The 15,010-nt window shown below is 40.3% G+C and overlaps 1 protein-coding gene across 7 annotated transcripts in view; it reads right to left on the bottom strand.

The window, feature by feature from the left end:
• Positions 1 to 15,010, bottom strand: part of LOC133443766 (pleckstrin homology domain-containing family A member 5-like) — a 112,492-nt gene that overhangs the window by 81,232 nt on the left and 16,250 nt on the right. The window contains exon 1 of one of the 7 annotated variants that reach the window (XM_061720969.1): positions 3,309 to 3,435. The exons of the other annotated variants lie outside the window; for them this stretch is intronic. The gene's annotated coding sequence lies outside the window, so the exon portion shown is untranslated. Of the gene's footprint in view, positions 1 to 3,308; positions 3,436 to 15,010 lie in introns of those variants that run through there. 7 annotated transcript variants of the gene reach the window in all.

The raw sequence follows: 15,010 nt of genomic DNA, 5'->3' as shown, positions 1-15,010 counted from the left end.
AAGGAAGGAAGGGAGAAGGAAGGAAGGAAGGAAGGAATGAAGGAAGGAAGGAAGAAGGAAGGGAGAAGGAAGGGAGAAGGAAGGGAGAAGGAAGGAAGGAAGAAAGGAAGGAAGGAAGGGAGGGAGAAGGAAGGAAGGAATGAAGGAAGGAAGGAAGAAGGAAGGGAGAAGGAAGGGAGAAGGAAGGAAGGAAGAAAGGAAGGAAGGAAGGGAGGGAGAAGGAAGAAGGAAGGAAGGAAGGAAGGAAGGAAGGAAGGAAGGAAGGAAGGAAGGAAGGAAGGAAGGAAGGAAGGAAGGAAGGAAGGAAGGAAGGAAGGAAGGAAGGAAGGGAGAAGGAAGAAGAAAGGAAGAAAGGAAGGAAGGAAGGGAGGGAGAAGGAAGAAGGAAGGGAGAAGGAAGGAAGGAAGGAAGGAAGGAAGGAAGGAAATGAGCCAGAAAGAAAGAAAGATATGAGAGAAAGAAAGAAAGAAAGAAAGAATGAAAGAAAGAAAGAAAGAAAGAAAGAAAGAAAGAAAGAAAGAAAGAAAGAAAGAAAGAAAGAAAGAAAGAAAGAAAGAAAGAAAGAAAGAAAGAAAGAAAGAAAGAAAGATAAATTCCCGTTGATACGTTTTTGTGTAACAAACCTGGCGGATCTGAGTCATTACAGTTTTGCAGTACAGGTGGACTCATTTCATTGGTTTTTATTAATTCAATTTAATTGGTGTAGTTTAGTAGTATTTAGTATCTTTTAGAGCAGTGTTTTGGGGGCTCCAAAGACTGAATGTGGTGATAGATTTATAGTTAAAAAGGTGGAGTTGGTATTTTTTTTATTGTAATTTTTATCGTTATCGGGATAAATGCCAGAAATTATCGTGATACATTTTTTGGTCCATACCGCCCATCCCTAGTGGACAGAGATTCGGGTCATCACAAATGCTGACTAGCAATAAAAAATGAAAAAAATAAACGGAAGAAAAAGCCTTAAAGGGTAATCAAGTCACAATTAAAAGTGTCAACGTTTGTGTTCTGTCTGCAAGGTTGGAACAGGGGAACAAAATGATTGCAGTGGGAGGTTATTGACAATTGAAGGCACAACAGTTAAGTGTAAATATAGAGGGACCCCCTGAAGCAGCGCTGTTGCTCTCCAGGCCTCAGCTGGGCCTCGATAACAAATCGAAACAGAGGACATGCTGCCAGTAAGTACAGACCAAATGGCTTTCAGCCCTCAGGATTTTCTTTTTCTTTTTTTTTTTTTTAATCTGAGACTGCCACTATAGTTAAGTGTTTCTTTTTAACTTCTGAGCTCCAAAGTTGGGTCAACTTTTTAACTTCTAACCCTTCCTATTTTTTTCTTCTCCTATTTTTCCAATTGAATTGTGAGACAGCTACTGGTAATAATCATCGCTGGGGAAAGGGCAAAACTGTTAATAGTCAGTACAAGTTCCCACTGGGATGTTTTGATTGATTTTTTGTGAATGGACTCAGTTTACACATCCGAATGATTTGAGTAAAGAGCTAAACATCCAAACTGGCCACATTTTAAACCTAAAATAAGCTTGATCGTGGGGCATGTATAGGTAGGGTTGTTTATTAAGAGACTGCTACATTTATATTCAGTGAAGCATCCAGCAAAAAGAAAATAATTAAACTTTTCCTAAGTCAAACATAAGTTAAACAGCATTCATTGTGACACAGATGCTGGGGACACTGCAGTGAACCCTGGGAGGCTTCACATACCCTCAGATTCCCCTCCAAGTGCTCAGTGTTTGTGCATGAAGAAGCTGAGATTGAAAGATCAATTCTGCAGACAGAACATAAACCCAGGAAGAATAAAAACTGGTTCCCACCAGAGCCCTGGCTGATTTCGTCTGCTGCATCAGCCAGTCTAATGATTGAAAATGTGCTGTCTGGGATCTGCTTTAACAAAAGAGTGTTCGCATAATCCTTGGAGAAAATATTCTATGTACTAAAACTATTTTGCGAACAAGCACCACATTTAAAAAGGAAGGTACGAGCAAAAGACAGCCTGAAACTTCAGTGGTTTAAATGAGATCCAAGAGAACTCTAAATAGGGCCTTGCATCTCACCTGCAGCAAGAACAACTGCCAAGCCTCGTTAGGTCCCATCAGAAAACCCCCTGGTTCTAGTTTCCTTAAAAAGATTGTTCAAACTAGCACAGTCTTGAGCAATCCAGTCTGATTTCATGTCCTTATGCAACACATCACCTTTGATAAGAGCCTTAATGTCACAGATTACACAAAAAACCACAGAAACAGTCACGAAACCATGACACAGCATGTTTAATGCAGTTTGACAAAGTCTGTTGCTGGTCTGTTAAACAAATGAAAGCTCTCTCTTTCTATAAAAGCAGAATCCATTAACACTCAACTGGCATCACATCAGTCCAGGGCTTCAGTGAAGGATGAAAATATACACTTATATAAAGTTAAAAATCCCTTGAGGTGCTGCTACGATTTTTTTTTTTTTTTTGCGAGAACGAAGAGTTCGGACAGATTAGACATCATGTCTAATCATCATTTCACATTGATGCCAGTAATTCATGCACAAGTAACAAGAGCAACTAAGGAAAAGCAACACATTTCAAAATGTGTTCCTGCGCTGAGCAGCGATTTACTTTTAAAACTGTGTGATGTGTTGCAACTGTTGGATTATAAGACTGACAAACTGGTCCTACTGTGCTCAACCAGCAGCATTATGTGTCATTAACTCACAGTGTGTGCAAAAGAGACTTAAAAGTCAATCTGTTGAGGTTTGACGGAACAGCAACCACGGGGAACAAAAAAATCCAAAATACAGAGATAATACTGTTGATGTCTCTCATCAAGCCTTGAACACAGATAGGTCTGGAGTGACTACGGTGCAAATCTGGCTCCAAGACAGAAGCAAATGAGCCACTGAGAGTCGCTGCAGACAAGACGGGAGCAACAGCTGGCAGTCGCCACAAACAGCAGCAACAGAGCTTCAGCTTGATGGAGCTTTGTTGTTTATCAGAGTGATGCTTTGGAGTCACAGCTGACTCGCTATCTTCTTATTATGTACACATATGGGGGAAAAAAAGCCAGACTTTTTCCAACGCAGCTGTTAATCCTTGTACAGCAGGAATTTCATGCCCAATTAAGTGTAAAAATTGCTCTAACTACAAAATTCAGGACCCAAACCCTGCAAAATCTAGCAAATTTCGACACACAAACAAAACGTTAAGCAAAACATCCTTTAGAAATGTTTGGCCAACATAACACAGCAGTGCAGAAGTTAAAAAAAAGGATGCAATCTGCAGTGCTGCACAATCGGCAGCATGTGAAAGGTACCTGGATGGTGCAATACTTCCAGGAGACTAGTATGCTGGAGCTCATATATTCAGGTATCCCTGAGCAGGAAACTGAACCCCACCGCCACAAGGCAAAACCCAGCTGTTAAGGAGTCTCAAGCCAGTGTTGTCATGGCGCTGGTCGTAAAAACCCACAGGAAATCAACATGCACAACAACACGATCCCCTGTAGCGACCGCTAAAAAGAAGAAAAGAAAGAACTGATCAGTCTACCGCTCCTACTGCATCCAATAATGCAACAAGCCACTGCAGCGATAGCCTGTGACAGCTGTGAAATGCCATAGCATTATTATAGAGAAGAAAGAAGAAAAATCATGACAAAGGTCATCACATGACACTTCACAACACGAAAAACAGAGATAAAAGTGATCGGATATAACACATCATAAAATAATGTATCAAAAATGTATCTTCTCCCTCTTAATACCTCACTCACATTTTTGCACACATGTATATATTATTCGTTTTTTCGGGTTTAGTATTCTGATTAGTATTTCTTTTGTACATTGCTCTTTTTTTATATTGCTCTTTTTTTTAATTATTTAGCTATTTATTGGTTAATTTTCTTTTTTTTCTTTTTAGGATATACTTTTTTTTATATACCTTTCATACTTTGTGTGCATTTGTAAATTTGTTGAGAGTGTGTATGTTTGCTACTGCACAAGCAAATTTCTCCTCTGTGGGATTAATACAGTTATATTCTATTCTTCTATTCTATTCTAAAACATAAGCATCAGAAAGGGATCAGCATCAGTGATAAAAGTGATCAGATATCACACATCATAAAATAAAACAGAAGCATCAAAAAACATCAGCATCGGAGAAACAGAAGAACAGTAAAACCTCCCAAAAACACCGTAAAGCATAGGATTTTTCATAGAGGAAAGGTTTTAAGCCGACTCTTAAAGGCAGAGACTGTGTCCGCCTCTCGGACCAAGACTGGAAGATTATTCCAGAGGTTAGAGAGGCCTGAAATTTGAAGGCTCTGTCTCCCATTCTGCTTTTGGAGACTGTAGGAATCACAAGTAGTCCTGCATTCTGTGAGCGCAGTGATCCAGCAGGATAGTAGGGAACTAGGAGTTCTTTGAGGTAGGATGGAGCCGGACCATTCAGGGCTTTACAGTTGAGGAGAAAGAGTTTAAACTCTATCCTGGCTTTTACAGGGAGCCAATGTAAGGAAGCTAATATTCGGGTGATATGGTCTCTTTTCCCAGTTCTTGTTAGCACAGGAGCTGCGGTATTTTGAACCAGCTGGAAAGTCTTTAGCGTCTTGCTGGTACAGCCTGATAACAAGGAGTTACAATAATCTAACTTCTAGTTCAGTGGTTCCCAACCTGTTTTCCTTGGAGCCCCCCCTACTTGTGTTTAAGACCAGCCGGGCCCCCCGACCCGTACGTACTAGCACAAAAAAAGCAAAGTGATTCATTACAAATCTTTAATTGAAAAAATGAACATTAATTATATATTTTCAATTTTGTTTTTCTCACCTTCATTTTGTGTCACCAATGTATAAAATATGCACAAAAAATAATTGCAAGGACATAAAAATATTTCTGAAAAATGTCTCTTTTAATATCAGAGCAAAAACATTTTTCCTTTAACAACCTGTCGGAGTAGTAGTATGATTAACTGTTGAATAATTATATAATAATAAGTAATAAGTAATAAAATAATTTCCTGTGTTGGTCACCAGTGTACAGAAAACACAAAAATTATTCAAAGACAGACATTCTGTCCTACTGTACTTATTGTATTTTTTTTTTTTCATAATCATCTTTCATTTTCTCCCGTTCAAATCCAATCACTCGGGTCGCAGTGGGGCGGGCTGATCTTTGCTATTTGAAGCCTTGTATAATAATTAAAAAAAAAAAGAAAAAAGGTTGCTTTCTTTGCGGATTTCACCTATCATGGGTTCTTTTTGGAACGTAACCCCCGCCAAATACCAGTGATTACTGTATTCCATTATGTGTGTTATTACGAAGTTTCGCGCATCCCCCAGAGATCTCTGGCGCCCCCCCAGGGGGTGCACGGACCCCAGGTTGGGAGACACTGCTCTAGTTGACAAATGCATGTACTATTTCATAAACAAACGTAACGTAAAAACATAAAACGTAAATGCATGTACTATTTCATGAGCAAATACAGCGACAGGTATGACGCAGATCTGAAGACACGGGGGTTATGATGGGTATCAGGGCTGCAGCCCCGTGCCCAGCAGGCTCCGAGCCTCTCTGCGGTTGAAAGAAGAGTGATGATTCTTGCCACTGGACACCACAGGCTGCTTCTCCCTGGCACTCGTATTTTTTGCACTTATGCAAGAGGCGGTCTTTGTTGACATCGAATGGTATCAGCTGTCTTGTCAATATGAAGGTGCAAGTGAGGTTACATGAGATGGAAGATAAGTTGTTTCTTGTTGATGTACTGTAACTGTAACAGCAGGTGCAACGTGAAGGAGCTGCTGCTCAAGTTAGAGAAGACTCTTAGCTGCTTAGGCTCTTTCCTTTGTTTTTTAACACAACACATGAAAACAGTTTATGAAAACAAGTATTTTCAAGATATACCCTTTAATCTGCAAGATAGACTATCTCAAACTTGAAAATTATTTTGATACAAATGTTTATACTTATATACATATATGGTGGGATAAAGGACTTTTATTGTAGTGCAGACTTAAGGCTGAATTATGCTTCTGCGTCAAAATGGCGCCGTGCCTACGGCATGTGGTTTGGATCGACACAGAGGACACGCCGTCACCTGCGCAGTCACTGACCTGTACCTCCCGAAAATTGTAACTACGCGTCGAGGCGATGCAGACCACACGCAGACGAGAGGGCTGTGATTGGTTCGCTTGGAAGCAACGCATTTCCGGTTTACGGTTTGAATCAGTAGTGAACTTCCAGGGCTCTTTTCTTCGTTTATGTGTGATTTTTTTTGTTTTTGTTTTTTGCACAATAGTTGTCCTTATTTCTTTGATTTACTGTGACCGGAAAAAGTCGGATAAACCATTCAGAAAAAGATCGCTAACTAGCGGCCGCGGGGGGTACTGCACCGCGACGAAATGGAGAGACGGAGAAGTCAGAAGGGTTCACGACGGCGTCACGGTGACGGCGTGTGCTCTGCGTTGGTGTGACGCAGAAGCTTATTTCAGCCTTTAAGCTTGAGTTATGGTTCTGCGTCAAAACGACGCCGTGCCTACGGCGTGTGGTTTGCGTCGACGCGTACCACACGCCGTCACTGACGCCGTCACTGACGCCGTCACTGATGCCTTCACTGACGCGCACCTCCCGAAAATTGTAACTATGCGTCGAGGCGACGCAGACCACACGCAGACGAGAGGGCTGTGATTGGTTCGCTTGGAAGCAACGCATTTACGGTTTCCGGTTTTGAAGCAGTCATGAACTTTCAGTGCTCTTTTGTATGTTTGATTTTTTTTGTTTTGGTTTTTTGCACAATAGTTGTCCTTATCTCTTTGATTCACTGTGACCGGAAAAAGTTGGATAAACCATTCAGGAAACGATGCGAATTAGCGGTCGCAGGGGGTACTGCACCACGGCGAAATGGAGTAACGGAGAAGTCCGAAGGGTTCACGACGGCGTCACGACGACGGCGTGGTTTAAAGCAGAACCATAATTCAGGCTTTACTCAAATGTTTTGAGGATGGATTGATCTGGTAGTCAGGATCAGCCCATTCTTAGCTGGACCGGCTCAAGCAGAGAAATCAGGTTTTGTTCTCTATTGGTCATTAACTGCATCACGGCACAGTGACCCCCCCATGCCATGCCTTCAGTACGGATGTTTACATAGCTCTTTGTCACACGTGCAAGGTACAAATACAGTAAGCTGAGGAGAACCAACATAACTACAGTAAATGTTTGGAAACAGCATTATCCTGATGAACATGTCTGGTCACATCAAGCTAAGAAAGACTACAATTAAAGCCAGTAGAGCACACAAACAGCAGCCTCTGATATATTTTACCCGTTTCAGCAGAGAAATATTTGACGCATGACTTGAGCTTGTTTTCACGGGCAAAAGCACAAAAACTTTATTTAAAGTTCAATGTGAATGAAAACGTGCTGTTCTCGATGCCCCTTGCAGAGAACAAGGTTAAGGCTCAATAATCTGGTGCATAAAGGTGGATATACTATAATACCTTTTCTGTTGGATTTTGAAAATATTTTCTATCCAGTAACCTGGAGCACTTCATTTCATCAGGGAGAGAAAGAGAGAGAGCGAGAAGGCTCAGCTGCTGCAGCTTTGATGGCGATGGTGAATACTATTCAGCATATTAAGAACCCCCTCTATCCTCTTTGAGGATCTTCTAATCTGATTGGATACCCTTTAGATTTATGCCATGTTGAAACTAGAATGCAAATCATCAGGTCTGAGTTTATCAACAACAAGTGACTTGGATCTTCACACGTGAGGGCCAACAATGCCAGTTTCCGTCAGATTAACTGACTGGATGGTTGGTTTAAATCAAAGAGAATGTCACTGAACTTCAACTTCACATTTTCTATACCGTCCCCACTTTTTCTTATCTAACGTTGCATCAGTAATAGTAAAAATTACAACTATGATTTCAAACCTATGTGAAGATATTTTTGAGTCGAACAAGTATACCTTAAAATACCACAGATTCCCGCGAGAGCTTTCGCTCCCGAGGTGTCGCTGAAACTAACAGTTAAGATTTTGAGCCTGCTGCCGTTTTGGCCCTCGAGGGAAAAACTGTTGTAGTTTGGCAGGGAGTCAAGCGAACTTCTCGGTGAAAACCAGACTTCATCTTTACATATTTTAAGTTCAGGAATGAGACTCCTCCCTTCACATATAAACAATTAAAAAAAAAAAAAAAAAAAAAAAAAAAAACCTGAAATGCAGTGGTGTGGCAACAAGATGAGAGACAAAAACCAGCAACAAACTGGGGAATTTTCTTTTCCTTTTTTAAACACAGGTACAAACTTATATTAACAGGCTTTTAACATCTAAAAACGTACAATAATCCTGAAAATGAGGTCTGGGAGAGACGAAAAGTATTATGGATGTTATTCGACATTACGCACTTAGGGTCCGATTTACTAAGATCCTAAATAAAGAGTACTAAATTGCGTGTGCACTGAAAAAGTTTGCGCGTGCTGTTGTTTTGTGTTTTGCGGGTGATCAACTAAGATTGCGTGCGCAATTGATAACAGGTGCAAACAGCAGTATTTAAATGAGGTGTTGCGCGTCTTACGGTTTGCGGCGCAAACTTTGCGCCATGGAGAGTCTGGATGGAAAGCAGGATATAGTCGGAAGCGCAAAATGAAATTTGACGAGTTGGAGTTAGAGATATTAGTGGAAGAGGCAAATTGTTGTGCCGTATTCAGCACCCCTGCCGTGAAAAGCACCCCCTCATATATTCAATGATAAGTAGACCAAGAAAAAAAACAACACACTGACACTTCAATATATTTATATATACACACTCACACAAACACATACTTAGGAGTTTATATTATATATATTTACAAATATTATGGAAGACAACACAGTAAGCAGGCTATTAATTAATGACATCAATAACCATTTACCCGATTTTTGTTATCTTTGACTGTGATTGTGGGAAAGTATGACTATTGTGGAATCCATGAGCGCATTTAAACATGAATCATTAACACAAAACTGGACGCTAAACAGAACGTGACACGGAATGAGAATATCATTTTTGTCAGACGAGGGGGTGCTTTTCACGGCAGGGGTGCTGAATACGGCACAACACCGGGGTATGACTGCAGAACAAGTATAGGCGCACAATAAGAAACACTTTTTTCTCCATGAAAACACGTGATTTATTTATTATCACAAATAAAAAAATGAATGTGCCTCCTGTGGCAACCTTTTGCTGAATAATACTCGATTTAACATTCAAATAAAATATTTCTCCTTTTGCATGTGGAGATTAGCACCTTCCTTTCGAACGTATTAAATACAGACACAATCACAATCCCCGCAATAACTTTCAGGCTTGGTAAATCTCATTGCGCGTGGTAAATGGACCAATTTGCATCTTCCCCTCCCAGTATTTAGCGATTTCTGGCGGGTACGCCCCATATTGATTATTCATCAGGGCAAAAGTACTAAATGAATTGCGTGTGCTATTTTGCGCATTTGAGAGGCGCAGTCCTCTTTGCACGCTGTTAGTAGATCAGCTGGCACTTTGGTTTGCGGGTGCTGTCAAGTTTGCACACGTTTTTACACACGCAAACCTTTAGTAAATCAGGCCCTAAAAACACTGTTTTAAAAATGAAACCAAAACTAGTCTGCAACCTTCACCCTTCACTCGTGTCCTAATAAGATCTCTGCCCACACTGCTCTTTACACATCGAGGCTTGTCTGCTTTTGTTAGCGTCCAGAAATGGTCATGTGTTTTAGGTTTGGTGAATCAGGTGAAGATGTGCGATGACCCAAGAGCAAATGAGGAAATGAATGTGTGCAGCCATGTCATCAGCTCTAAAGGTTTTCAGTTTTGCTCGGCCACTTTAGACCATAAACCAGTTTTATGAACTGAAACAGAAACAGAAACAGATCACAAATTTTCCATTTTCAAGTGAATTCCCCCAGTTGTGTGAACACCAGATGTAACCTTCACAACAGCTTCACTTTCAGGCTGTGAGTGAGTCACGCCTCTTCATCCAAACATTATTCATTAATGGACTAAAAAAATGTAAAGGCAAGAACATCATTCAACACGGTAGAAATACCAAACGTCACGATGAGCTCCACTAACCAGCAGAGCCTAAATCTATTTATACATTTTCAAATCAACTCATACAAGTAGTAATATTTTAAAGCACTAATGTCCGTAAATATTTAAAGTGGAAACTGAGAAGTTGAACAAGCTGGCAGTTTTCTTTAGTCAAGAGGTCATTTATTGTCAGTTACATGACTGATTGTTGAAATAATTATAGTGGCTCAAGCATATAATAAAAGTACACATACTGTGTATATCCTCCTCTAATTAGACATGCAATAAGACAGATCTGCCACTCCTGAAACAGCCTCGAAAGGACATGTGCAAAGTAGCAGCCAAATCCTGCTATCTTCCACAAGCAGCACGCAAGCAGAAACACAGCAATTATGAAGAACCACAGTCAAAGTTGAGGCCGTATTTATCTACACCAACAGCAGAGGTCTCACTGTGAAAAACACTGGGTTTCCTCTGACGGGGGAAGGAGGGGAGATGCCTGCACACATCAATTTGTGAATTGCAGCATGAAGGTGGGAAGGCTGTATTTATCCGCGAGCATGTATGGCTGATATTTAAGCCGGACTCTGGGCTCCCAGTGGCAGTCACTCCCGCTGCAGCAGAAACATATTGCAGAGGCCTGTCAGCTGATTAGACTGATGGATCACTGTGAGGTGCAACCATCAGTGCACTTATGAAACTCCTGTCAGCTCTCTCTCTTCTCTGGCCTCATCTCTCACGCCGCCTCTAAGTGAATCTGAAAAAAGACTTGTAGAGCAGTTAGGCGGCGTAAAAGGAGTGAAAGATTGATTTCACTGAACTGAGTCTTCAGAGCTCTTGTACACCAAACCAACGTCAAGAAACCAGCAGCGAGGAAAAGCCACCCCCTGCTGCGTCTCCTCACTTTGACAGCTTCATGTTAAGAAAATACCACTTGAGAAAACCACAAAGACAGCATGTTTCAGTGACAGGACCAGCAACCGATGTATCATGTCGAGAGAGCTGAAAATAACATGACAGGAACCAAGAGAGGAGACGGCGTCACGCATCACAAAGATAAGAGAGAAAGATGGTCACAAATACTTTTTTAAACACTCTTGGCACATAGAAAGTTTGTTGAATGTGAGCTAATATTGTTCGTATGTTGAGATTTATCTGTGTATTAATGAGGAAACACAAGGCGACGTGATTGACACATCAGCTGGAAGGTCTGCTGGATCTGATTAATAATAAATAATAATAATAATAATACATTTTATTTGTATAGCGCTTTTCTAGGTACTCAATAGGCCTGTGTTGAAAAAATCGATTTCCCAATTCTAAATCGATTCTCATATTAATTCCTAAAAATCGATTCATATGTCTAAAGATCGATTTTTTTTATTGATTTTTTTTTTTTAATTTAATTTAATTTATTTATGTTTTTTTTTTTTTCATCGTTACATTACAACTTACGTTATTTTTTTTGTTTATCCCCAAAAAAGGAATGTTTTGTTGGACACGAGAATAACTGGTGCCATGTTTTTGCCTTTAAATATGTTTAAAGGTATGAAAACATTAAAGTGTTCAGTTATAATTGCATAAATTGTCTATATTTCATTACTTTATATACTGTCTAGGGGTTACATTTGCAAAAAATGCTAAAAACCTAATTCTCAAAAAATAAAAACCAAAATAGACCGAAAAAGGAACAAATAAAAACGGAATGGGGGAAAAAATAAAACCGATTTCATACGACTCTGTTTCCTCCCTGGATCTGTTTGGTAATTCTGACCCACGTGATGTTTCTGAAAGCAGTTCTATCAGCATTCTGGGAGCTGATTGGTCCTTACAGCATCATTAGCTGCAATACTTGCTGTTGAATCTCAATATAATACTAGTAGTAATATTTGCATAACTACAGTCATATAATTCATGCAACAGCTCAAAAAACAGTTTTAATAACACTAACCCAAATCAATATCGGAATCGAATTGAATCAAATCTTGATAATCGATTCTGAATCTTAAGAATCGGAATCAAATCGATTCTTGACATTTGAATCGATCCCCAGCCCTAGTACTCAAAGACGATTAAGATGAAAGACACCAAAAAACCGACGATCAACAAAGCAGGTGCAAAAAAAAAACCCCAAGACTTTTGCAACTAGCTGATGAACTCTTTTCATGATAAATGAGGGCAGCACCTGAGAACAAAATCTCTGCATCATTTGCAATCAGGACTCTAACAGGGGCTATTTTAAATTCAAACCATAATCCAAAGAGGCAGTTAGGGAGGGTGTAATGCCCGGTACCCAGCCGTGTCTTTATCTTCAGCTCACTGTGAATCGACTGACCCTTCACAGGCTATGAGAACTCTGGGATGTAGGAGGCACGCATCGTCTCCAAGGCACTGATTCTGATCAAGGAATGCGTATTTTGCAGGTTCCTTTCTCCGGGCTTTACTTTTTTTGCATTGTTTCTTTCAGCGCAGTATGGCACATTTCTCGTGTTGTAACTCTGGTGATGACATTAAACTCATGAGATAGAGGTACGATATCAATCACAGCATGTGCACAACAGTCAAAGGCAGACTTGGCGCAGAGCTCAAATATTTATTTAGTCAGGAGCAGCTGAGGACAGAGTGTGGGAAAGGACTCCCACCCAAGAGTCGGTTGGCACCACAGGCTGAATGTCCTTTCTCTGTCCCTCGGTGTCGACATTGATACCTTGGCGTGATGTTTTATTTTCAATAACTTTTAACTGTCTCGGTCTAATGTGACAGGTCCAATACAATCCAGAGGAGGCAATTATCCGGTCTGCACTCCAATCATGGAGGCTGTGTACTCCTGCCATGATCGTATGCATGCACGCACAGCACACAAAAGGGCCCGGCGAGGGTTTTTAAAAACCTGTTCCTCTTTGTCATAATGGCTACTGGGAGTGACTATAAAAATCCTTCATACAGTTTTGATGTTGTATAATGACTACAGAGTCATTACCTCTACAAGTGCCAGCATTAGAGATGAGCTTAAGAGGGAGAGTACATCATTGTATGTACATTAGGCCTTATCAATCAACATATTAGGCAGCCGACCACATTATTGTCAGCTAATAGTGGATTAATATGATAGAGGATTTCAAATCTTAAAAGAAGTCTGCAGGGGGGGGAGAGTGCAGGCAACACTTGCTGGGAGAGAGAAGTGAATGAACAGACCAAAGCCACAGGAACAGGAGGGGATAATATTAATCCCTTCACTTCACTGCTTCTGCTAAATTGAAAACTTGGCAAGAGCCAGTACATCAGGACAGGCCGCAATGTTTCCGTGGACCCTCCTCATGAACGTGTGAATGAAAGCAGAGGTTTCGGCTCGTAGCTCTCAAACCCAGATGAGGAGAAGAAAGGACACAGCTGGCTGCTCATTTGGATGCAGATAAAGACAAATGTGTTTGTTTCAGGATACTGTACACTGCTCCAAAGTTCTCTGTGGACACTTAAACATGGTGCTCCAAAAGCTCCCAGCTGTGGAGCATTTGAGCAGACTGATGTCTTCCAAGAGCTCCCTAATCATCGTGGACCATCTGGGAAACAACTGGGCCGTGTCCTGTCCACTGAACTGAAGTTGACAGACAAGAGAAGCAGAAAAGAGGAAGATAAAGATGAGGAGGAAAAAAAGGGCACGCTATCAAAGCTGAGACATTTTCAGAGCAGAAGAGATATCCAACACAAATAGCAGTGGTGACAAGATGGACAGAAAATAAAGTAATCTCCTTTGCAAATAAAAGTTTCTTCCAGCCTCCACGTTCACTGGTCAACTACTGCATTTAGCTCTGATGCATTTAGGAGTTTTTTGTTGCTGGTTTCTCAAAAGCAGCTAGTTGGGTCAGGTGATGTGTCAAGACAAGAGCATTTTACATCAGAGGAGATACAGGAGTTACTAGGGCTGGGCGATATATCGAGATTTTAATATATATCGATATATTTTCAAACGCGATATGGTACGAGACAATATCGTTTATATCGATTAAAAAAAATATATATATATATATTTTCTTTTTTTTTTTTTATTTACTTTTTTTTATGATTTTGATATAGCTTATTTTGTGACAAATTGACTTGAATGTTTTATTTGAGATTTGCACAAATGTTTTGTTATTTGCACAACTGTCAACCTCAGTGGAAAAGTCTGCCTGTTACTGTCTACATTGCATTAATTGCACAGTGTATTTTAATTTAATTGTTATGCAGGAAAGGGATATTTGTTTTATTTCATTCAAGAATTATTTTTATTCTATATATGCAGGCAGTTTATTTTTATTTCATTTGTTTTATACATTTTGATATTGTGCAGACCTCTGTTAATAAAGGTACTTGTGTGACATTTGGCACGAGGCTTTGTATTAAAACTGACTGTTTTTTTAAGGGTTTGCCTCAGAAAAAAATTAAGCTAACAGAGATGCTATGCTATAATGCTTTGGGGGAAACCCCAATTATGGCACAGAAAAAATATTGATATATATCGAGTATCGCCATTCAGCTAGAAAATATCGAGATATGACTTTTGGTCCATATCGCCCAGCCCTAGGAGTTACATAGTAGAGCAGAGCTCAAGTGCTGCAGACGTTAACTCACTAGCTGTCACACAGTGCATGCTTTTCCAAGAAAAACAACAAAATAATGGAGGTAAGTACTGCAAGGGGATCTCAAGCATTCTCTTTGAAACAGAAATTGTGGCAAAAGCTTATCCAGAAATACAGAAACAACAAGTTCTTTTGGAAAAGTGTGTGGGATACGAGCAAAGCAGCAGCGTGACCCCCTTCAGAGGCAGCTGTCCCCAGACTGAACCTGGCAACATCATCAGCAAAGGAAGGCTCATCACCGATTAATACAGGGATTAATCAGGTCCAACAGCTCTCTCAGCATTAAATCAAAGACACCATTTAACTAAGAGGCTTAAGGAGCCAAGACTTACTGTAGTCTGA

Source organism: Cololabis saira, chromosome 5 (assembly GCF_033807715.1).
Source record: "Cololabis saira isolate AMF1-May2022 chromosome 5, fColSai1.1, whole genome shotgun sequence".
In the NCBI taxonomy this organism is placed as follows: domain Eukaryota; kingdom Metazoa; phylum Chordata; class Actinopteri; order Beloniformes; family Belonidae; genus Cololabis; species Cololabis saira.
Note: the sequence above shows the minus strand (reverse complement) of the source record. Positions and strands in the feature narration are given on the sequence as shown.